Genomic DNA, 25,330 nt, shown 5'->3' with positions numbered 1-25,330 from the left:
TGCCGCCCTGTTACCAATTAACATATCAAAACCAACCAATAAAATGACACTGCATCAAATTTCAAATAGAAACCAAGATGGAGACGATCTCTCTCCTCTCTACTCTAAACTTTTATTAGAACCTTTTGGTCTCTCAAAAAAACATTTTTAAGCATCAAGACCTATAGTCAACAACCACTAAGAATATTTCAGGCCTTTATAAGCACTAATAAACAACCTGAGCCTAGAAAATAACTATAAAGATCTAAAATAACTAGCGCTTTTACAGTGATTTTTTTTTATTTTTATACCGATGCTTTGTTTGGTATTAAACAAGTCACAAACTACTCAGAACAGCGTTTATCCCCGCAAAAGAGATATTTGGGTTTATTTTACAAAGCTTATAAATTATATAGGTTAAAAGTATTCTGAATGTTTTGATATCACACGCCATACCAACTGTTGTCTTCTACACCTTACGGTAGCAACAAATCTAACTACTGCTTTACTTTAACAATAATAATGACGGCGACCACGATGACAACAAGAACAACAACAACAAGAACAACAACAACAACATCATCATCATCATCATCATCAGATTTTAATTAAAAGTGGCTACACCAGCGTTTACAATTTCAACCTGTCGACGGACGGACGCTCTGAGTGCATCGATTTCGGGACACTTCGGAAACTCTTTCAAAGGCAGGACGACCTGCGCTCTGACAGTGCCTGCGTTTAGCCCTACAAGGTGATGCTGAATGGCTTGTTCAAACGGCTGGTGGTCTTCCGTCACCACCAGACTATCAGAGCTATACTGCGCCTTCAACTACATAAGAGTAACAGCAATGTCGCCGATCCTGCTACGGTCGTATTGTAACAGCAACAACATGTATCGATTTTAAAAGTGTCAGTTCCAGTGCCTCGCAAAGCTACCCTTCTGCGATTGTTTGTTCTCAAGGTCAGGATTTCTTGCCACTCCGAGGAAGAGAAAACGACGGCCGGCCTTGGGGCAGAGAGATGGCGACGGGTAACACGGCACTGGCACGCGTGCACCGCGGGTTGTTTCCGCCCGGTTTCGAACCAGGGACCTTTCGCGTGTGAGGCGAACGTGATAGCCACTACACTACGGAAACCGACCCGTCCTGGTGTTTCAAATGGCTCCCATCGAAGCCGGCTGGTAAACCGCGCACAGGGGTTTCCCGTGGGCCAGCCTGTGAGATAAAGGTTTCTATTTTCACTGACCTATTTTGCATTGCTAAAGGGCACATCAGGACACTTTGGAAACTCTTTCAAAGGAAGAACGCCCTGAGCTATGACAAGACTTACACTTACCCTAACAAGGTGATGCTCAATGGCTTGTTCAAACAGCTGCTGCTCGTCTTGTGCCACCATCAGACAATCACAAAGCTATTGTGCCTTCTACACCTTACGGTAGCAACAAATCTAACTACTGCTTTACTTTAACAATAATAATGACGGCGACCACGACGACAACAAGAAAAACAAGAACAACAACAACAACAAGAACAAGAACAACAATATCATCATCATCATCATCAGATTTTAATTAAAAGTGGCTACACCAGCGTTTACAATTTCAACCTGTCGACGGACGGACGCTCTGAGAGCACCGATTTCGGGCACTCCAATGAAGAAAAGCCACCCACCGCCTGCGGGGAACCACGAGGGCAAGCAGGACGAAAAGGGCCGGCCCAAAGCAGGCTGTTTCCGCCCGGTCTCGAACCGGGGACCTTTCGCGCGGTAGGCGAATGTGATAACCGCTACACTACGGAAACTGACAACGCCGCCTCTTGCTTCAAACGGTTACCGTTGGAGCCTGCTGGTAAAACGGGCTCAGGCGTTTCAGGTCGGCTAGACTGTGAGATGGCGTCTGAAGTGCCGCGAAAGGATGCCATTTTCACAGACCTGTTTGGCATTGCTAAAGGGCACATCAGGACACTTCGGAAACTCTTTCAAAGGCAGGACGCCCTGCGCTCTGACAGTGCCTGCACTTAACCCAACAAGGTGATGCTGAATGGCTTGTTCAAACGGCTGGTGGTCTTCCGTCACCACCAGACTATGAGAGCTATACTGCGCCTTCAACTACATAAGAGTAGATAGTAGGGTTTTTTGGGCGCGGCCTATTTTGTTATGACGTATGCCCTAAGCTTATTAATATTCCTACGTCATAATTGGGGGGCGTGATTTTAGGTAGAGTTATTTCCTTAATTATTCCTACGTCATATCCGTCAGAAAGTGTGCACCCATAAAACCCTGAACAACAAGGCCACCCATAAATACCCCCACCCCTCTGAAGGCAACGCCCCGAAACTCTCCTCTCTATTTAAGAACCCGCGCTTCTATTAGGCAATACCTCTTTAATTCTCAGCTTCTGAAACATCCCGCTTCTTCAACATGTCCAGCGACATCAACATGAAACCCCGCAAGAAACAATCCCGGGCAAGGGTTCCTGTACTCACCAATTTGAAGATTGAACGCTCCTGGGTGTTGTTCTGGGGGGCTCGACGGGGTTACCGCTTTAAAAGGGATCCCAGCTATGTTGGAGTGGAGCTTCTTGCTTTGGGAGAGAAGGAGGGTACGTTGGAACCTTTTGAGACGGTAATTGAATACTCTTATGAGGACTGGTTGAAGGTGATGGCCTGGAGAGATCTGGGGCTTGTGGATAAGACTCTAGAAGGCTTGCAAGAGGGTCCAAGAGAATGCGAAATGGAGTCTCCGACTCAGGGTTTTGAAAGGTGTGAATGGGAAAGCTTGCAGAACTACGACAGACGACGTGTGGGGTTTTGGAGGGGGGTCTGACGGCTCAGGGGCTACTCTCTTCTAAGAGGGCGGTGTGTCGTGACGTAGTGAAGAGATAGGATAAAAGGTGCAACAATTCATTCATGGTTTAAAATTAAAGAGAATGTCTTACCCGAAAGCTGCGGACGTCGACAGGCTCTACAGGCCTCTTCAAACCCGGGATCACCCCTGGTTCTATTCCCCAGATTTTGTATACACTCTGGAACCCTTTGACTGTGGTTACTCTCCAAGACCTCAGACCCCGGTCCCTCAGGACGAAACAACATGCGGTGCGATGGATGTCCAAATGAGTCTCGGGGATCCCCAGCCTCTGGAGCTCATGGAGGGCCTCGATTTTGCCGAACTGTCTACCGTCTGTGTGTCTCAGGAGGGGGTCAGTCCAATGGATGGAGAAACACCCCACAAACCACCAGGCGACCCAATGAGCATCGGACTGTCCCGGGGGCGTGATGAAGACGCAGGATTTTTGCCCGGGGTATGTGACCAAGTAAGCAGAGTGGTTAAAAGCACCCTGGTGTATATTCTGAGTGCTCTCATCGACCGAGCTCTGAAAGAAGTCTGTCGGGGGTGTGAAGTGAATCACCCCAGTCAGTTGAGACACAGTTGTTTGTTTGAACCAGACCGTTACTATTTCCTGTTCTATTTCAACGTGTTTTACAGAAGACTGAACAAACCGTGGCTGAAACCGGCACTAATCAAGGCGCTCTCTTACTCCCACATACATGTCACTGTGGGACAAGTCCAGAAAATCATAGATGAGATTTTGCTGGAGCTGAAAAAGGAGCCGTTTATAATTGAGAAACTTGGGCAGCTGCTCAATGACCTGGATGAGCCGAGTAGAAAAACCGCTGGCAAGCTAAAAGCTTATTTCTTCCGTAAAGAAGTTAAAGCTGGGGGCAGCGACGAAGAATTCGACATCTACGCCACTGATTCAGACTCTGACCTGAACTAAGGGACTTTGAACATGGGGAATGTTCTGGACTGCTTCTGCAACTGGTTCTGTCATCAACACTCTGCAGCTAACCTGAGAGCGCTATTACACCATGTGCTTGACAGAAAAGTAGGCAACGCGAGCCTTATCTCTACAGATTTAACCATCGATGAGGATCAACTTTCAAACCTGGAAAAGTTAATGGCTGCTGTAACAAAGACCGGGGGGTACGAACACTTGGATGAAGGGCTCAAGGGGGCCAAGAATGATATTAGGCCATTTCATCAACATCTGTATGACCTTTTACTGAGCATGTTTAATACACCTCTGTTTACTTTTAAAATAGGTCATATTGTTGTTTTATTTACATATGTAACTGAGGTGTGTGCCTACAAGATAAAGAAACAGGTATATTTGTTGATATAGATCAAGTAACCAATCATCTGATTTCTTTTTGTCTGGACCGTAGAAAAAATTGTTGTGTATGTTATACTTTTCTCAAATGTCTAAAAAGGGGTATCTGCTCTCCTGAAGTTGAATAAAAAACCTTGTATAAAAACTTTGCGCATAGTGTGGGTCTGTGTGGTTATTTGACAGAATGACTCGGCAAGCTCCCCAAATGCAGGAACTATACTACAACCCAGCCAAGATTGGGGGTTTGGCGGGTAAGAAGGGTTTTCAAAGAGGACTCGCTGAGGCCGGAGTGAAGGTTAATGATGTGGTTGTTTCAGAATGGTTACGGGAACAAGACGCCTATACCTTACATAAACCTCTCAGGATTAACTTTAACAGAAACCGCGTATATGCAACTGACATAGATTCACAATGGCAAATGGATCTAGTCGATATGTCAAATTTATCAAAACATAACAATGGTCACAAATTGATGTTGATGTGTATCGATGTGTTATCAAAATATGCCTGGGCTCGCATTCTACATAATAAAACAGGTTGGGCGGTGACAAGGGCCTTTGAGGATATATTGTCCCAGGGTCGATGTCCTAAAAAACTGCAGACTGATAAAGGAAAAGAGTTTCTCAACAGAGAATTTCAGAATCTACTGAAGAGACACAAAATACATCATTTCACCACCGGTAATGAGCTTAGGGCATCGGTAGTGGAGAGGTTTAACCGCACCATAAAGACCAAAATGTGGAGATATTTTACAGCGGTCAACACGTTCAAGTATTTTGATAAAGTTCAGGATTTTATCGATGCTTACAACCAAGGGTATCACACCAGTATTAAAATGAAGCCTTTAGATGTTGATCAAAGTAATTCTTTTAAGGTCTATAAAAAATTATACGGACCATTTATTAAGAAGGGAAAAACTACTTATTAGTTCAACATCGGTGATGTGGTTCGCGTTTCAAAGCTAAGGAGTACTTTTGCCAAAGGTTATGAACAAACATTTTCTGACGAATATTTTACAGTTACCGAACAGTTGGCTAGAGACCCCCCCGTGTACCGGTTAAAAGACTATGACAGGGAGGATATAGAAGGAACGTTTTACGAAGCCGAGTTACAAAAAATTATTGTGGGTAAAGACAGTGTATACAGAGTTGAAAAGATATTAGCTGAAAAAACCCAGAACCGGAAAAAATATGTGTTGATGAAATGGCTTGGATGGCCTGAAAAGTTCAATAGTTGGGTCCCGGAACAACAGGTTTGCGATATTCAATCCTTATAACAACATGCCCGCGGGTGTGTTGGGGGCATTACTTTCGATTCTCAAGATGGAATCAGGAGGCTTCTACGTGACTCTACCCAGTAATGCCTCTCTCGATATATATCCTAAAAATGAAATATCCAGTTACACGGTACAATTTGGAAAATCTATAGATCTAAGGGGGTCGTGGGAAGTGGGGTTGGCGGAAATACAGTATCCTTACACTTGGGCTGTTTTACAAGATACGAATGCCACCTTCGCCATTTTTGATGATGTTAAAAAGAGTCAATGGACATTCACGATACAAGGAGGTTATTATGACAATGTGGATAAAATATTAGATGAGATGCATAAACAGTTCACAAAAGGCACCCCCAACATCAAGCTATATTACAACCCTATTAAAAACAGAGTGTACAAGGTGTCAAAACCAGGTATTAGCATTCAAACCAGCGGCCAACTGGGGCGTATATTTGGGTTCTATTCTGACACAGAGAGCAGGTTCTCAGAAGTGGTGGGGCGGCTTTTACACTCTTTATGTGTATACGGATATCATAACCCACCAGAGGGTTGGGGATAGTTATGTCCCCCTTTTGAGAAATGTACTTATTAAAGGTAAAAGCAATGACATGGTCACAATTACTTATGACAAACCACACTACGTACCAGTCTCAAAGACCCACTTTGACAACATCACGATCGAAGTAAAATCGGATCAGAATATCAACGTACCCTTCCGCTTCGGTAAAGTTAATGTCAAACTACATTTTCGACCCCTGAAACAGTGTGTACATTATTAAAATGGCTACCTCGAGGGGTTATGTAGATCCTAGCGCCTATGTGGATTATTACAAGATGCAAGATGGAACGGCTTGCCCGGTATTGTAGGAGCCCCCACAATGTATGGCGCCGGTCGAGGAGGACTCTTTCGTGGTCTCTTTAGAATGGCCATACCCCTGCTTAAGAGAGGCTTTGCTATAGCCAGACCCCACTTGAAATCAGCGGCTAAAAATATTGTTAGTGACGTGTTCACCAATGTTATGAACCGGGCAGCTAGCCATGAGCATCAGGAGGGTTCGGGTCTCATGGTAATGGCGAGGAGGGGGGGTAAAAGAAGAAACAGCATGTGTCCACCAGGGCGCGACAAAGATCCGTGGCTAACAAAAAACGAAGAATCTCTCATTCTCCAACATATCGTGGAAACACTCGGAGAAGGAAACAGCACAAGAAAAAACCTGCAAAAAGAAAGTCTCAAAGAAAGAAAAATAGAGCCTCAGGATACATCTTTTAAACATGTCTTTTGTCCACAGTCTATCGGAAGAATGCGTCAAATCAGAACTGGATCTGTTTACAGTTCCATACACTCAAACGAGTATAGATAAGAGCATATATGTAGAGATTCCCCCTCTTTCTGCAATTTCAGACACGGCCCCTCTGGAGTTTTTTATAGCTGGCAATGGCGAGGATTATATTGATTTGAATAACACATTTATTTTAATGAACTGTAAAGTGACTGATGAGAATGGCGATGCAATCGAGAAGACGACCAACGCTGGGGTCATCAATTACCCGGTGGCCACCATGTTTTCACAGGTGGATGTGACCCTGGGAGATCGGCTCATTAGTCAAAGCAGCAATACTTACCCCTATAGAGCCATGATGGAGTGTATACTTAATTATAGTGAGGAGACCCTAAGCAAACAGTTCAGCCCCGGCCTTTTCTTCAAAGACATCCCGGAAGCTATGGACGACAAGGATCCAGAGGGACTCAATAAGGGTTTGCAAAAAAGAATGGCCTTTTCAACAGAAGGGAGGACCTTTGAGCTAATGGGGCATATCCATGCAGACATATTTTTCCAAGAAAAACTCATGCTCAACGGGGTAGACATTAAAATTAAAATGATCCGTAGTAAAAGTGCTTTTTGTCTGATGACCCCTGATACTGAAAAATATAAACTGACCATATTATCGGCCTCGCTGTTTGTGAAAAAAGTGTCCGTCTCCCCGGCGGTTAAACTAGGACACGCGCAGGCGTTAATGACGGCAAACGCCAAGTACCCGATTGAAAGAGTCTATATGAAAGTCCACAGTATCCCCGCAGGGACACGGGTGATGAACCAGGAAAATCTGTTTCTAGGACAGCTCCCAAAACAGGTTATTATAGGTCTCGAAGATAATGATGCATTTACCGGGGTTTACAACAAGAACCCCTTTAACTTTAAACATTATAACGCGGAATTTATAGCGTTGTACGTCGATGGTGTGCAGGTTCCATCCAGACCTTTTCAACCTGACTTTGAAATCGGCAATGCGGTTCGTGAATATGACAGTCTAGTACTGGCTACGGGTCGCCATCTCAAGGATCAAACTCTGCTGATCGATCGCCGGGAATACTGCAGCGGTTACACCCTGTACGGTTTCAACCTGACCCCTGACGAAGAGTGTGGGCAACATTTTTCACTGATGAAGACGGGCAATATGCGTTTGGAGATGCGTTTCAAGCAGCCTCTACCACGCACTGTTAATATGGTCGTGTATGCAGTGTTTGACAACATTATTGAGGTGAATCAGAGGAGAAACGTTATGTATGATTATTATTAAAATGAACACCAGAGAGCTCAACCACATCATGAATGCCCTGGCCAGCTCACGGAAACTGTTTCAAGGAGTCTACACCTGCGATCAGCTGACTAAATTTAAGGTCAAGAATTTACCTGCAATGTACATAATCAACACACACCCTAAAAATATGCCCGGAGAACATTGGCTGGCTATTTATCTAAGGGAGGACCACCGTGGTGAATTTTTTGATTCCTATGCAAACCCCCCGGATTTCAGACCTTTCCCTCGGAAGATCAATAACTTTCTGCTCAACAACTGTCAAGAAACCATTTACAGCGGTCGTCAAGTACAAAGTCTTCAGACCTTCACTTGTGGTCAACACTGTGTGTTTTTCTTATATCATAGATCTAAAGGAAGGTCATACCCCGATATTATGGCCTTGTACAGTGAGGATTTAGGCCAAAATGATAAAAAAGTGGCAGAGTTTGTCAGGACACTGTGGATCCCCCCTTATAACACAATGACTTACGACCCTAGCCAGCCGTGTATACAGATGGGGTGTTCTTGTGAGGATTTTAAAAGATGTCATGCGTGTTAAGGTGAAAAAATAATGAAAACAGCCTTTGAATCATTAGTTTTGTTTTTATTCAACACAATTCTTATACAAAGCAGGGGTTATGGTATAAATAAATGTACAACATTTGAAAAATAAAAAATAAAAATAAAAAAATGTTTGTCGGGTCATTATTTACAGGGGAGACAAATAAAAACATGAGATTAATAAGCTTCCCAACGATGGATAGATCCTGAGGATGGTCGCTCAGCACGGTCAGAGTAATGAGATATCGGAGTCAGATCAGGCTCCACCTCTTTACACAGACGGATTTTTTGTCGCGTTTCCTGGTTAGGAACTGTTGATTGGGGCATGTTCAGACAGGCCATCGCCTGTAGGAAAGCATTCCAGCCTACAGGTCGGCGACTATCGGGTACCTTATTAGTGCTAGTGACACTCTTCAACAAATCAAACATGTGTGAACCTTTGATCAGTTGTCCTTTAAAAACAAATTCACCCTGTTCATTCCAAGCCGTTACCCGCGGTTTCTGAACCATTTTGTGCAGGATATATTCTGCATGTCTTTTGCTTCTGGCCGGCATGTTTCTCAAAACATCCGTTACAACATCTCCCTCTGAACTCTCAACAGGTTCGGTCACCGCAACATCTTTATCAACCGTACCCCCCGCATCAGCCCCAGAACCATTTTCTTGAGAGGCCATGGTTAAAGTTAAAATGTTTTGATCTTTTTCACCCTGTCTAACCAGACGGAGGTAGCGCTGTAACGTGTTGGTATACAACTGGGCTTTGGAATACTGATTTAAATCGGCCCTGGCCTGTATAGCTTTCATTTCAGAGTCCAGGTTGTTTTTGGCCGTTTGTCTAATGGGCTCTGGCCCGACAACATTTTTTCTCAGTTTCTCAAGCTGCTCCTGAGGGATCAAAAACATTTTCTGAGCATATTCCATTATTAACCCACTCTGGAAGCTAGAAGACTGGTTAGGAAAGGCACGGCTATGCTCAACAGCGGTCCTATAAAACCCCCGGTTTGATTAATCTTCTTTCTTTTTCTTTTAATAGAATACTTCTTATTAGCGATGATCTTGATAACCGCTTTTTGTTTTTTGAGTTTAGAATGTTGAGAAGGGGTTAGGGGTATATTACCGCGTAAGATGTTAAAAGCTATTTCACACAGGGTCTCGATCAAATCCGAGGGGGCCCCTGCCAGCACAGCTTTCCTATGGCGCGGGCTCCTCTCAAATAACATTTGCAAAAGCGGCAGATTTCTTTCAATCCGAACAGACATTCTTATTTATTTCCTTTTCTTTAGCACATACACTGCCGGCCAATCGGGCGGGCACAAACCTGTTCTGAGGCGAAAGTCTTCTGGGGTTTGTGCTTTTAAGTCCGCAATCAAGTACCCGTAGGGTTTTTTGGTGGCATCCTCAAATGCCTCCAAAGAGAACTTGGTCTGGTTAGGGTACATTTGACGAGCCAAGACGGTGACCTGTAGTTTATCTCTGGGGTTTTTAAAAAGAATTATATAATTGGCATATAAATTAATAGTGCGGCTTTTTTTACCTTGAAAAAATAGATTTTGAACTAAATAAATAATACTTTAATTCCTATGATGAGTGTACTTTGTGAAAGCTTTTTCCACTTCACTGTTGTCACCGGCCTGCTCCATCAGGTCATCAAGGATCACTAGGTTAGTTTGACCGGGCGGGAACAAGTCATCACCACACAACGAGGCGGGGAGACCTTGCACAAATTTCAGATTATTTTTTTTCGAAGCCAAATCATCGTAGAGAGGTTGCCAGCAAGAGTAACACCACACTATGTTGTCAAGAGCTTGGGACACGGTTGCGTCCACATCTTCTATGATGTTCTTTATAAGATAGCTCTGCCCCGAATTGGAGGGACCGGCTATAATACAGGAGAAAGGGTGTTGAAGTCTGTTATCAAAACCACCGCTAATATCCATAAGGCAGAGTGGTATAATCAGTCTTCAACACTCTTTTATTGTACACCACTCTGAACCGTTTGTTTAGTGATCTATTTTCCAACGTGTACCCCTTTTTATTGCGATAGATCTGATTTCCGGCTGTAATAATCTCACGAGGAGGCGCGTCTTTCTCGTTACATAACTTTCTACCAGGGTCGTCAGAGACTTGATGTTAATGAGCTTGTTGTTACAATGGTTCAGAGTGAAACCCTTAACTTTCATACAGGTCTTACCCGCAGCCGTTCTGTATGCGTAAGTCTTAGGACCCCCTGAGACAAACTCCACTATGTGGTCCTGAGGATCTAGTTCGCTCGTTAACTCCCCAAGGTAGTCCCCGAGGGGAGGGACCCAATCCCCTGGCCTGGTGACAAAGATTACAGAGTCAGTATCATGATAGAGCGTGCGTTCCTGCAACTGATCCATTAAGTTGTTCAGTTCAAGCCGAGCGTAAGCCGTGGTAAAAACCGCTATGAAAACATTAACGTTCCCCTGTTTGGTGGGGAAATCTTTAGGGGCCCTCCACTGGACCTGTGCCACGTGGTCATTTAAGAATTGAAAGTGTGATACTGCATGTTGTTTGGAAAACATAAATTCTATGAACAGTTCAGGGGTTTTAATCAAGGTTGTGTTTAGACGGTAATTTCTTTCCCCAAACTTACCCCACAGACTGTTTAAAATCAGTTTGGACATTTGTCTCTTGGCGGGGTTTACAGTTATGTTCCCCGGCTCTAGACGGATCCCTTCCTTTTCAAAATATTGCTGAACGTATCGCTCTTTGGCCGCGGAGTCAACACACCATGAGGGATAGCCCGATGCCTCCTGTTTCCCTTTCAGATGGGTCATAATGTAATCAGCAAAAAGAGTATCAGATTTTTCAGAAAAATGCCAAACCTCATTCACCTTACCAACTGTAACCTTTCTCCACCGCCTTGTCAAGCTCAATGCTACACCAGACACCCGTCAGCGCTCTCTCTTCATCACTGTGCAGACAAGAGGTAGTTTGATTTTCAGTTTCCACACACGTTCTACACAGAGGGAACATCAATTTTCCCGAACACCTGTAAGGCAACACGGGTAAGAACAGCTCGCGAGGAGGGTACATGGTGACTTTGATCAAACCAAAGTAATGTCCGATTTCGAGAAAGTCACGATAAACAATGGTTGGACACCCCACCGGGTACATTTTGGTCTTGTTGACATAAGGGTACAGACTGGTGAAATCATAGTAATCTACTCTCTCACCCTCCTTTACCTCATAATGTAAACAGAGGGCGTTGGTACGACCCCCAAATAACGCATCCCGGGGCTCTAGACGTTCAGGAAAGTCCAAGGTTTCCATAAACCGTTGTACCCCCGCTTCCTGTTGCTTCAGGGTCGTCCACTCGTGTTTCCAAATCACCAGCACGTTCAAACCATAGGTGTTTTTTAAAGTTTCAATTCGTTCCTGGAAATCATAGTACATATCACCGCAGAGTTTTTGTGTTACGGGGTTAAAGGTGTTTGGGTCGAAGCACTGAGGACAGCCATGGTAAATACAACCTGCAAACTCATAAGCGGTACGCCGCCCGGACACGTCGCTAAAACCGTCTAAGTCATAAGGCCCCATTTTGACTTCCCCTTGATTTAAAGCATGTCTGATGAAGATGTTATCCCGGGCACTCAGGTATTCCAGCCACTGTATGGAGACAGTCGAAAAGTTCTTTTGTCTAGCACGATAGTTGTCAGAAGTGGTGACCGCTATAGTGTTTTTCTGCAAGAAATTGGACCGATACATTTTCATGCAGAGAGACGCTATGGTCACACTTTGCAAAGGGTCGAGACCCGATGTGTTGATAACCTCGGCGCGGAAACGCACACAGGATTCTTTAAGGATCACCACATCATTTTTACAATAAGCGGCCATCTCTTCTCGGAAATCAAAAACACCTCCCTTAACCGTATTGTACCATTTAAAGAATTCCTCCCTCTCATGAGACATCATAGTATCAACCCCATAATAAGAGGCGGGCGGGTAGGACCCTCGATAATTTTGAGTGTCCTTAGTATTAAAAAAATGGCAGAACCAACCTTTCTTCTGAGCCTCAAAACCCAGAGCCTTAGGCAAAGCGCTCAATTTCATGGGGAGGAAATTTAACGAGTCTATGTAACGTTAGTTGAAAGCTTCGTCGGTGAAACACATGATCTTGCTACCCTGAGCTATTATTTTTGGGGTCACCCCATTTTCCACCAGATACTTCATCAAAATGTAAGAATCATAACCCTTAGCATTGTGGGCAATAAATGTGTAATTGAGGTATTTTGGACCGCGATACCGCGTAAAGAAATCCCTGACACAACTCTCACCGCTAGCTGACCACTCACGATCCAACATGTCAATACAGTGTATATAATTAGCAACGTGGACCCCGTTTTCTTGCCGGCATTCAAAAGCAAAAAAGACATACCGGTTGTGCGGCGGCTCCTTTTTAACCGGCTGAATAAAGCACTGGTGTTCGGACCCCGGGGTTAAATCAGCATTACAGATCCTGCATCTCGGCTCCAGACATTTGTGTGGTTTAACCTCATGAAAACGGTACTGGAGGCAACACTGCGGGCAATATTTAGTTTGATCACAATAACTCCGTTTTTTAAGCCCCTCAGCAGCGGCCCTCTGTACCTTATGCTCGGAAAAACAGAACGCTGAGAGACAAATCCTTAAGCAATCTTTACATCGGATGGTAGGGGCCAAACCCTTACGACATTGCGGATTGAAACAGACGTTACAGTAACCGTCACAGCGGTGCTTAAGCTTATCATTGAAGGCCTTATAACACCAATGACAAACATACGAACAACCCAAAAAAGCCGTCAAACTCTTTATTCCAAAGTAATGACTATCACTTAGGAAGAGAAACAGTGTCTGTGTATGGGTTTCAGGATGTATCTGAAATTTCACAAATACTTCCTTTACCTCACAACGGTACCACAAAACAATTTTTAAAGACAACAACTCCTCAAACTTGGTGATGTCTGAAAAGGCAACCATCTGTTGAGAGTTTAAGCCGGCCCTCTGATGAAGCATTAAAGCCTCTTGCAGAGCTTGGGGTTCAGGCATGTCGGGGGTGAGTAGTTTAATTAAACTGTAAGCAAAACAGAGCTTATTGTCCCCACTGGAACTCACCACTAATTGCCTGAGCTTGGTCCTAATTATGTCGTTCTTCAAGCATTTCGACAGTCTTCTAAGCGCCCCACCCTCAGGGTTACGAACCACATTCATTACCAGAGACAGACTTTCATCAGCTAAGATGGCTGCGTTACTTTGCAATAACGCTTCGATTTTAGCCAGACATCTAAATTATCTCCACTCAGCATTACAGATAGGTTGCTAAACAAATCATCCCCTCTGAGTTCTAACTGTACAACATCTCGAGGTCTGACCCTTTCAGCAACCTGTTCAAGCATTTTCTGCAAGGCCTCGTGTATGTTGACAAATATTTCTGCATAATTGTCACAATTTAAAAGTTCTGCAAAATTAAAACGCTGAATCATTTCAAAATTGTTATAGGCCGGTCTATCTATAATCACGGGATCACTGGTACTCTTGGACACATCATCATTTTGAACAAAGCCTTCACCCCCTACATTCTCACAGAGCATGTCCTCCACAGCCTTATCAGTCTCAGAACCCTCCACATTCCGAACACCCCCACTGCTGACATCTACAAAACCCCCTTTTTGAGGAGGCTCATTTAAAGCCTGTAAAAGTCCTTCAAAGATATCCAACCGGTTAATGTCAAGACCCTCCTCTATAGTGATGGCTGCTTCTGCCGCCATCCTGTGTTCTAATTGTCTCAAATCATTTATAATAGGGGCAGAATTTGGTCGGGGTAGCTCCTCCAAAGCCTCCACCATTTCAAACAAATCGGGGTGAACTAGGGGGTGAACCTCTATAAGCGCTACCGGTGGGAGGTGGTTATTTAGATCATTGACCATCTGTAACAGGTCGGGGTTCACCGGTAAGTCTGTTAATTCACATTCTATCAGTGGTAATTGGGGGTTATTTAAATCATTTATCATTTGTAATAGTTCCAGGTTCATTGGGACATCAGAGGAGTTCACAACAGGGCCGGGGATGTTCTCTCGGGAAGGTCTTTTTGGGGCCCTAGCTTGTTCATAATCCTTTAGTTTGTGAGTTCTTTTACCAAGTCAGGACATTTTTTAATTTATTTTTTATTTTTCCAACAACCCACAATAGTAAGGCGTTTTGTGTCAATTAAAACATTAAATACGGTACAATTCGTTAGTAAGGGTATTAATAAGGGTGTTTTGGCTCTCTATCACCAGGTTTTGCCCCACTAACACAAGTCTTTGATTTTGTAACAAAGTATGTAGCAACTCATGCCGACCTTCAGGAAGTAGCTCCGGGGGCTGGTGGCCTGGCTCAGCTTCAAAGGATGGTCGCTCCGGTAAATCTCGGTCGAAGGAGGCAGGGAGCGAGCGTATACTCATGGACGGAGACCAAGAAGGCCTTTGCGGTAACACCCTGGCCAAGCGCGGGGTACTGTTCCGCGTTTCTGTAGCCAAGAAACGGGTCTGGGGGGACGATGTTGAAACCAGGCCGTCGTTGGGTGGTGTGTCAGCCCTGACTGACGGCGACCCCTGAGGTTGTTGGATGCCTGTATTTGTTCCGCCCGACAATGCGGCGGGCTAAATCTGGGGTGTTGAATTACCCCCAGAAGGCTGTGGCCTGAGTAGATGTTGGGGGGTCTCCAAGACCACCGTGGGGGATCCTCTCGGTGATCTCACCGGGGAAGATGTTTGATCCCACTTAGACGGGGTAATTGTCCTCAATAGCTCATCCACAGAATGACTATCCCAAGAGTCTTGGGAAGAATAAAAATATACATTACATTTACATCTTTAAACGGCGACAGAAATCAAACTTAAAACAACATGTCCAGGACATTCAAAACCTTTAGCTTTTTTAGACCTTTGAAAATAGCCTTAGACATTCACTACAACGCCTTATTATTTACAGACAATATATTTATTAGGACTTGATAATAAATGTAAAACAGAGAAGCCGCTGTAAATAAACTGTTTCTTAAATGTTTCTTTAAAAACTGTAATATTGTTAATAAAACACACACACACACAACAACATTTCATTTTTAAACGAACCTTCCAAGTGTAAACGCTTCCTGATCCCGGGACTTCCTGTTTCACAAACGTTTTCACAATCTGTTTAAATATTAAATACAATGAACACCTTCAAGCCTTTTCCTACAACCACTTTAAAACAGAAGTATAATAGCGGGAGATAAGCCAAACAACTTACTAAACCCTTTCGGACGGCTTTACTTCCTAACCAGACGGTACGGCAATCGGTCATTTCTAAACACGTTCCCCAGAAACAAGCATAGACCTGTCCGGACTTCTAAAGATCTTTCCCAGAACCCCCCGCCCTACAGGAAACGGTCACCCATCGCTTAAATATTAGCCCTCAACGGGCAAACAAAGCCCTTTTAAAAACATTAAAGTTTGAAAGATCTTACTTACCTCCACAGAATAATCGTTTCTTATGTTTTTCGGCTGGTTTAGCTTTTTGCACCGCTGTGAAGGTAAGAGACATGTTTAACCTTTAACCACACCGCTTTATAAAAAGCTTTTACCTCTTACAGGCTGCAGACATATACTCACAGCTATCAGATACCGGGGCTGACGGCCTTTCAGATTCTTGAAAGGTTACGGTTCTCGAAGGTAAAACGAAACAAGCCCTCGATGTGGAAGGCCTTTCGTTGTCTCGAACCACGTTTCTTAATACTGTTAGACAGGATAATTTTTTTAAAATTAACAAAACTGGACTCAAACATCTTACAGAAACGTTATACAAACAAACAGGGGTTTAGTTCTTACCCGGTCGGCAGACAGCCTGTCTAGGGACAACTACTTCTCTTGGTCGAGACATTAATCACAGGCCTTTCGATAGTTTCTGTGTAATTAAAGAGACCGGCATTAATATATATTAAAACGTTTTCATAACTCTAATGAGCCGCTTCAAAACCACACACACCCATACATAAGAACCCATGAGCTTAAACACAAAAATCTTACCGTCGTTGTTCCAGATGATCTCCTCAGCGTTGGGAATTAACTCCTGTTGACTGGCTGAAAAATAATTTTACAGAACTTAAAACAGATGTTATAGCCTTATTTACAATACATGCACACAACACGCTCTGAGTCAATGAAAAGAATCTGAAGACTTGCCTAAAAACTCGTTTAAATCGAAGTCGCTGATGTTGTTTCCGGACATTGTTGATCTTTAGTCTTAAATCGAAAGGTCAGTATGAGTCTGTCGAGCTGAAGACCAGACCTTCATACTTATACTGATGGCCACATGCCGGATCTGCTTGTAAGGCATTGTTCTGGTCTGGCCTTTGTGCCGCCCTGTTACCAATTAACATATCAAAACCAACCAATAAAATGACACTGCATCAAATTTCAAATAGAAACCAAGATGGAGACGATCTCTTCCTCTCTACTCTAAACTTTTATTAGAACCTTTAGGTCTCTCAAAAAAATATTTTTAAGCATCATGACCTATAGTCAACAAACCACTAAGAATATTTCAGGCCTTTATAAGCGCTAAAAAACAACCTGAGCGAAGAAAATAACTATAAAGATCTAAAATAACTAGCGCTTTTACAGTGATTTTTTTTTTTTTTTAATAGCGATGCTTTGTTTTGTATTATACAAGTCACAAACTACTCAGAACAGCGTTTATCCCCGCAAAAGAGATATTTGGGTTTATTTTACAAAGCTTATAAATTATATAGGTTAAAAGTATTCTGAATGTTTTGATACCACATGCCATACGTACTGTTGTCTGAGCCCACCCCCGCCACCCATGGTGTGAGTGATTTAGCCTTGAGTGTTGTGATCTATTTAGCATTGAGTGATCAGTTGTTTTTATTTTTTAAACGATTCCTTATCATCAGGGATTGAGACTGCTAAAATACCTTAAAAGCATATCCTTATCTTAAGTCTAACTCTTATGAGCTTTAAGACCCTAGAATGTATTTAAGTAAAACGACTGAACACATTATGTGAGAGATAAAATATAACCACAGCTTTTTTTTTTTTTTTTTTTAAAACAATTAACCTATACACACAAACACCCACACACACACCCTCTTTTTTAATTTTATTTTTAATTAAATTTGAGGGGAGAGACAGAGCCAGATACAGTGTGGATAACATAAGTACCCTATGCAAAACAGGCATTGTTAGGACCTGGGATCATAACAGACAACAGAACTTGTTGATCTTATAAAATGATTGGGCGAGAGAGAGAGAGAGACACACAGAGACAGTGTGAATATGATAAACGCACTATTCAAAACTGGCATTGTTAAGACCTGGGACCATTACAGACAATAGAACTTGTTGATCTTATAACGGTTTAGATTTACTAAACCATTACATGTATATTTTAAAAAGACCCCCAAACACTACAGGAAGAGCCGACCCATTCACACTCTACAGTTGACCAACAAGAACAACAAGAACAACAGGTTATGGGCGGCCTTGTTGTTCAGGGTTTTATGGGTGTACACTTTCTGACGGATATGACGTAGGAATAATTAAGGAAATAACTCTACCTAAAATCACGCCCCCCAATTATGACGTAGGAATATTAATAAGCTTAGGGCATACGTCATAACAAAATAGGCCGCGCCCATAAAACCCTACTATCTACTCATAAGAGTAACAGCAATGTCGCCGATCCTGCTACGGTCGTATTGTAACAGCAACAACATGTATCGATTTTAAAACTGTCAGTTCCAGCGCCTCGCAAAGCTACCCTTCTGTGATCGTTTGTTCTCAAGGTCAGGATTTCTTGACACTCCGAGGAAGAGAAAACGATGGCCGGCCGCGTTACAGGGACAGATAATAAAGCACTAGCACGCGTGCACCGCGGGTTGTTTCCGCCCGGTTTCGAACCAGGGACCTGTCGCGTGTGAGGCGAACGTGATAGCCACTACACTACGGAAACCGACCTGTCCTGGTGTTTCGAATGGCTCCCATCGAAGCCGGCTGGTAAAACGCGCACAGGCGTTTCCCGTGGGCCAGCCTGTGAGATAAAGGTTTCTATTTTCACTGACCTATTTTGCATTGCTCAAGGACACATCAGGACACTTTGGAAACTCTTTCAAAGGAAGAACGCCCTGAGCTATGACAAGACTTAGACTTACCCCAACAAGGTGATGCTCACTGGCTTGTTCAAACAGCTGCTGCTCATCTTGTGCCACCATCAGACAATCACAGAGCTATTGTGCCTTCTACACCTTACGGTAGCTTTACTTTAACAATAATAATGACGGCGACCTCGACGACAAAAAGAAAAACAAGAACAACAACAACAACAACAAGAACAATAACATCATCATCAGATTTTAATTAAAAGTGGCTACACCAGCGTTTACAATTTCAACCTGTCGACGGACGGACGCTCTGAGTCCACCAATTTCGGAAACTCCAATGAAGAAAAGCCACCTACCGCCTCCGGGGAACCACGAGGGCAAGCAGGACGAAAAGGGCAGGCCCACAGCAGGCTCTTTCCGCCCGGTTTCAAACCGGGGACCTTTCGCGCGTTAGGAGAACGTGATAACCGCTACACTTCGGAAACTGACACCGTCACCTCTTGCTTAGAACGGTTACCGTTGGAGACTGCTGGTAAAACCGACCCGTCCTGGCGTTTCAAATGGCTCCCATCGAAGCAGGCTGGTAAAACGCGCACAAGCGTTTCCCGTGGGCCAGCCTGTGAGATAAAGGTTTCTATTTTCACTGACCTATTTTGCATTGCTCAAGGGCACATCAGGACATTTTGGAAACTCTTTCAAAGGCAGGACGCCCTGCGCTCTGACAGTGCCTGCACTTAGCCCAACAAGGTGATGCTGAATGGCATGTTCAAACGGCTGGTGGTCTTCCTTCACCACCAGACTATCAGAGCTATTGTGCCTTCTACACCTTACGGTAGCAACAAATCTAACTACTGCTTTACTTTAACAATAATAATGACGGGGACCACGACGACAACAAGAACAACAACAAGAACAACAACATCAACAAGAACAACAACATCATCATCATCATCATCATCAGATTTTAATTAAAAGTGGCTACACCAGCGTTTACAATTTCATCCTGTCGACGGACGGACGCTCTGAGTGCACCGATTTCGGGATACTTCGGAAACTCTTTCAAAGGCAGGACGCCCTGCGATCAGACAGTGCCTGCACTTAGCCCAACAAGGTGATGCTGAATGGCTTGTTCAAACGGCTGGTGGTCTTCCGTCACCACCAGACTATCAGAGTTATACTGCGCCTTCAACTACATAAGAGTAACAGCAATGTCGCCGATCCTGCTACGGTCGTATTGTAACAGCAACAACATGTATCGATTTTAAAAGTGTCAGTTCCAGCGCCTCGCAAAGCTACCCTTCTGCGATCGTTTGTTCTCAAGGTCAGGATTTCTTGCCACTCCGAGGAAGAGAAAACGACAGCCACCCTTGGGGCAGAGAGATGGGGGACGGGTAACACGGCACTGGCACACGTGCACCGCGGGTTGTTTCCACCCGGTTTCGAACCGGGGACCTTTCGCGTGTGAGGCAAACGTGATAGCCACTACACTACGGAAATCAACCCGTCCTGGTGTTTCGAATAACTCCTATCGAAGCCGGCTGGTAAAACGGGCTCAGGCATTTCAGGTCGGCTAGACTGTGAGATGGCGTCTGAAGTGCCGCGAAAGGATGCCATTTTCACAGACCTGTTTGGCATTGCTAAAGGGCACATCAGGACACTTTGGAAACTCTTTCAAAGGCAGGTCGCCCTGCGCTTTAAAAGGGATCCCAGCTATGTTGGAGTGGAGCTTCTTGCTTTGGGAGAGAAGGAGGGTACGTTGGAACCTTTTGAGACGGTAATTGAATACTCTTATGAGGACTGGTTGAAGGTGATGGCCTGGAGAGATCTGGGGCTTGTGGATAAGACTCTAGAAGGCTTGCAAGAGGGTCCAAGAGAATGCGAAATGGAGTCTCCGACTCAGGGTTTTGAAAGGTGTGAATGGGAAAGCTTGCAGAACTACGGTAGAGTGGTGAAGAGTCTATCTCAAACTACAGATCGTAAGGTTTTGTTTAGCAGTACCCTGATTACAAACCCTATTGAAGGGGGTGTGGAGGATCCAGAAAAACAGGTTACGGAAATTATGTTTGACGCCGTGGACTGGCCGTTCTTGAAAGAGGTCATAAACTGTATAAATGATGGTTTTGACATCTTGACCAAATGTTCGCAACTGGATTTGGTTAGAAGGAGAATATGCTGGATTATGGATTATATATCCCCCTTGAATGACGACGACGATGATAAAACAGACGACGTGTGGGGTTTTGGAGGGGGGTCTGACGGCTCAGGGGCTACTCTCTTCTAAGAGGGCGGTGTGTCGTGACGTAGTGAAGAGATAGGATAAAAGGTGCAACAATTCATTCATGGTTTAAAATTAAAGAGAATGTCTTACCCGAAAGCTGCGGACGTCGACAGGCTCTACAGGCCTCTTCAAACCCGGGATCACCCCTGGTTCTATTCCCCAGATTTTGTATACACTCTGGAACCCTTTGACTGTGGTTACTCTCCAAGACCTCAGACCCCGGTCCCTCAGGACGAAACAACATGCGGTGCGATGGATGTCCAAATGAGTCTCGGGGATCCCCAGCCTCTGGAGCTCATGGAGGGCCTCGATTTTGCCGAACTGTCTACCGTCTGTGCGTCTCAGGAGGGGGTCAGTCCAATGGATGGAGAAACACCCCACAAACCACCAGGCGACCCAATGAGCATCGGACTGTCCCGGGGGCGTGATGAAGACGCAGGATTTATGCCCGGGGTATGTGACCAAGTAAGCAGAGTGGTTAAAAGCACCCTGGTGTATATTCTGAGTGCTCTCATCGACCGAGCTCTGAAAGAAGTCTGTCGGGGGTGTGAAGTGAATCACCCCAGTCAGTTGAGACACAGTTGTTTGTTTGAACCAGACCGTTACTATTTCCTGTTCTATTTCAACGTGTTTTACAGAAGACTGAACAAACCGTGGCTGAAACCGGCACTAATCAAGGCGCTCTCTTACTCCCACATACATGTCACTGTGGGACAAGTCCAGAAAATCATAGATGAGATTTTGCTGGAGCTGAAAAAGGAGCCGTTTATAATAGAGAAACTTGGGCAGCTGCTCAATGACCTGGATGAGCCGAGTAGAAAAACCGCTGGCAAGCTAAAAGCTTATTTCTTCCGTAAAGAAGTTAAAGCTGGGGGTAGCGACGAAGAATTCGACATCTACGCCACTGATTCAGACTCTGACCTGAACTAAGGGACTTTGAACATGGGGAATGTTCTGGACTGCTTCTGCAACTGGTTCTGTCATCAACACTCTGCAGCTAACCTGAGAGCGCTATTACACCATGTGCTTGACAGAAAAGTAGCCAACGCGAGCCTTTTCTCTACAGATTTAACCATCGATGAGGATCAACTTTCAAACCTGGAAAAGTGAATGGCTGCTGTAACAAAGACCGGGGGGTACGAACACTGGGATGAAGGGCTCAAGGGGGCCAAGAATGATGTTAGGCCATTTCATCAACATCTGTATGACCTTTTACTGAGCATGTTTAATACACCTCTGTTTACTTTTAAAATAGGTCATATTGTTGTTTTATTTACATATGTAACTGAGGTGTGTGCCTACAAGATAAAGAAACAGGTATATTTGTTGATATAGATCAAGTAACCAATCATCTGATTTCTTTTTGTCTGGACCGTAGAAAAAATTGTTGTGTATGTTATACTTTTCTCAAATGTCTAAAAAGGGGTATCTGCTCTCCTGAAGTTGAATAAAAAACCTTGTATAAAAACTTTGCGCATAGTGTGGGTCTGTGTGGTTATTTGACAGAATGACTCGGCAAGCTCCCCAAATGCAGGAACTATACTACAACCCAGCCAAGATTGGGGGTTTGGCGGGTAAGAAGGGTTTTCAAAGAGGACTCGCTGAGGCCGGAGTGAAGGTTAATGATGTGGTTGTTTCAGAATGGTTACGGGAACAAGACGCCTATACCTTACATAAACCTCTCAGGATTAACTTTTAAAGAAACCGCGTATATGCAACTGACATAGATTCACAATGGCAAATGGATCTAGTCGATATGTCAAATTTATCAAAACATAACAATGGTCACAAATTGATGTTGATGTGTATCGATGTGTTATCAAAATATGCCTGGGCTCGCATTCTACATAATAAAACAGGTCGGGCGGTGACAAGGGCCTTTGAGGATATATTGTCCCAGGGTCGATGTCCTAAAAAACTGCAGACTGATAAAGGAAAAGAGTTTCTCAACAGAGAATTTCAGAATCTACTGAAGAGACACAAAATACATCATTTCACCACCGGTAATGAGCTTAGGGCATCGGTAGTGGAGAGGTTTAACCGCACCATAAAGACCAAAATGTGGAGATATTTTACAGCGGTCCACACGTTCAAGTATTTTGATAAAGTTCAGGATTTTATCGATGCTTACAACCAAGGGTATCACACCAGTATTAAAATGAAGCCTTTAGATGTTGATCAAAGTAATTCTTTTAAGGTCTATAAAAAATTATACCGACCATTTATTAAGAAGGGAAAAACTACTTATTAGTTCAACATCGGTGATGTGGTTCGCGTTTCAAAGCTAAGGAGTACTTTTGCCAAAGGTTATGAACAAACATTTTCTGACGAATATTTTACAGTTACCGAACAGTTGGCTAGAGACCCCCCCGTGTACCGGTTAAAAGACTATGACAGGGAGGATATAGAAGGAACGTTTTATGAAGCCGAGTTACAAAATATTATTGTGGGTAAAGACAGTGTATACAGAGTTGAAAAGATATTAGCTGAAAAAACCCAGAACCGGAAAAAATATGTGTTGATGAAATGGCTTGGATGGCCTGAAAAGTTCAATAGTTGGGTCCCGGAACAACAGGTTTGCGATATTCAATCCTTATAACAACATGCCCGCGGGTGTGTTGGGGGCATTACTTTCGATTCTCAAGATGGAATCAGGAGGCTTCTACGTGACTCTACCCAGTAATGCCTCTCTCGATATATATCCTAAAAATGAAATATCCAGTTACACGGTACAATTTGGAAAATCTATAGATCTAAGGGGGTCGTGGGAAGTGGGGTTGGCGGAAATACAGTATCCTTACACTTGGGCTGTTTTACAAGATAAGGATGCCACCTTCGCCATTTTTGATGATGTTAAAAAGAGTCAATGGACATTCACGATACAAGGAGGTTATTATGACAATGTGGATAAAATATTAGATGAGATGCATAAACAGTTCTCAGAAGGCACCCCCAACATCAAGCTATATTACAACCCTATTAAAAACAGAGTGTACAAGGTGTCAAAACCAGGTATTAGCATTCAAACCAGCGGCCAACTGGGGCGTATATTTGGGTTCTATTCTAACACAGAGAGCAGGTTCTCAGAAGTGGTGGGGCGGCTTTTACACTCTTTATGTGTATACGGATATCATAACCCACCAGAGGGTCTGGGATAGTTATGTCCCCCTTTTGAGAAATGTACTTATTAAAGGTAAAAGCAATGACATGGTCACAATTACTTATGACAAACCACACTACGTACCAGTCTCAAAGACCCACTTTGACAACATCACGATCGAAGTAAAATCGGATCAGAATATCAACGTACCCTTCCGCTTCGGTAAAGTTAATGTCAAACTACATTTTCGACCCCTGAAACAGTTTGTACATTATTAAAATGGCTACCTCGAGGGGTTATGTAGATCCTAGCGCCTATGTGGATTATTACAAGATGCAAGATGGAACGGCTTGCCCGGTATTGTAGGAGCCCCCACAATGTATGGCGCCGGTCTAGGAGGACTCTTTCGTGGTCTCTTTAGAATGGCCATACCCCTGCTTAAGAGAGGCTTTGCTATAGCCAGACCCCACTTGAAATCATTGGCTAAAAATATTGTTAGTGACGTGTTCACCAATGTTATGAACCGGGCAGCTAGCCATGAGCATCAGGAGGGTTCGGGTCTCATGGTAATGGCGAGGAGGGGGGGTAAAAGAAGAAACAGCATGTGTCCACCAGGGGGCGACAAAGATCCATGGCTAACAAAAAACGAAGAATCTCTCATTCTCCAACATATCGTGGAAACACTCGGAGAAGGAAGCAGCACAAGAAAAAACCTGCAAAAAGAAAGTCTCAAAGAAAGAAAAATAGAGCCTCAGGATACATCTTTTAAACATGTCTTTTGTCCACAGTCTATCGGAAGAATGCGTCAAATCAGAACTGGATCTGTTTACAGTTCCACACACTCAAACGAGTATAGATAAGAGCATATATGTAGAGATTCCCCCTCTTTCTGCAATTTCAGACACGGCCCCTCTGGAGTTTTTTATAGCTGGCAATGGCGAGGATTATATTGATTTGAATAACACATTTATTTTAATGAACTGTAAAGTGACTGATGAGGATGGCGATGCAATCGAGAAGACGACCAACGCTGGGGTCATCAATTACCCGGTGGCCACCATGTTTTCACAGGTGGATGTGACCCTGGGAGATCGGCTCATTAGTCAAAGCAGCAATACTTACCCCTATAGAGCCATGATGGAGTGTATACTTAATTATAGTGAGGAGACCCTAAGCAAACAGTTCAGCCCCGGCCTTTTCTTCAAAGACATCCCGGAAGCTATGGACGACAAGGATCCAGAGGG

At 43.9% G+C, this 25,330-nt stretch overlaps 3 non-coding genes across 3 annotated transcripts; all 3 read right to left on the bottom strand.

Annotated features, from left to right (window-relative positions):
• Positions 1 to 1,042: 1,042 nt before the first annotated feature.
• trnav-cac (transfer RNA valine (anticodon CAC)) lies at positions 1,043 to 1,115 on the bottom strand. The gene has a single exon. It is a non-coding gene; the product is annotated as a tRNA-Val (tRNA).
• Positions 1,116 to 1,705: 590 nt separating this feature from the next.
• trnag-acc (transfer RNA glycine (anticodon ACC)) lies at positions 1,706 to 1,778 on the bottom strand. The gene has a single exon. It is a non-coding gene; the product is annotated as a tRNA-Gly (tRNA).
• Positions 1,779 to 18,487: 16,709 nt separating this feature from the next.
• trnav-cac (transfer RNA valine (anticodon CAC)) lies at positions 18,488 to 18,560 on the bottom strand. The gene has a single exon. It is a non-coding gene; the product is annotated as a tRNA-Val (tRNA).
• Positions 18,561 to 25,330: the final 6,770 nt, after the last annotated feature.

Source organism: Amia ocellicauda (genome assembly GCF_036373705.1).
Source record: "Amia ocellicauda isolate fAmiCal2 chromosome 11 unlocalized genomic scaffold, fAmiCal2.hap1 SUPER_11_unloc_1, whole genome shotgun sequence".
Classification (NCBI taxonomy): Eukaryota; Metazoa; Chordata; class Actinopteri; order Amiiformes; family Amiidae; genus Amia; species Amia ocellicauda.
Note: the sequence above shows the minus strand (reverse complement) of the source record. Positions and strands in the feature narration are given on the sequence as shown.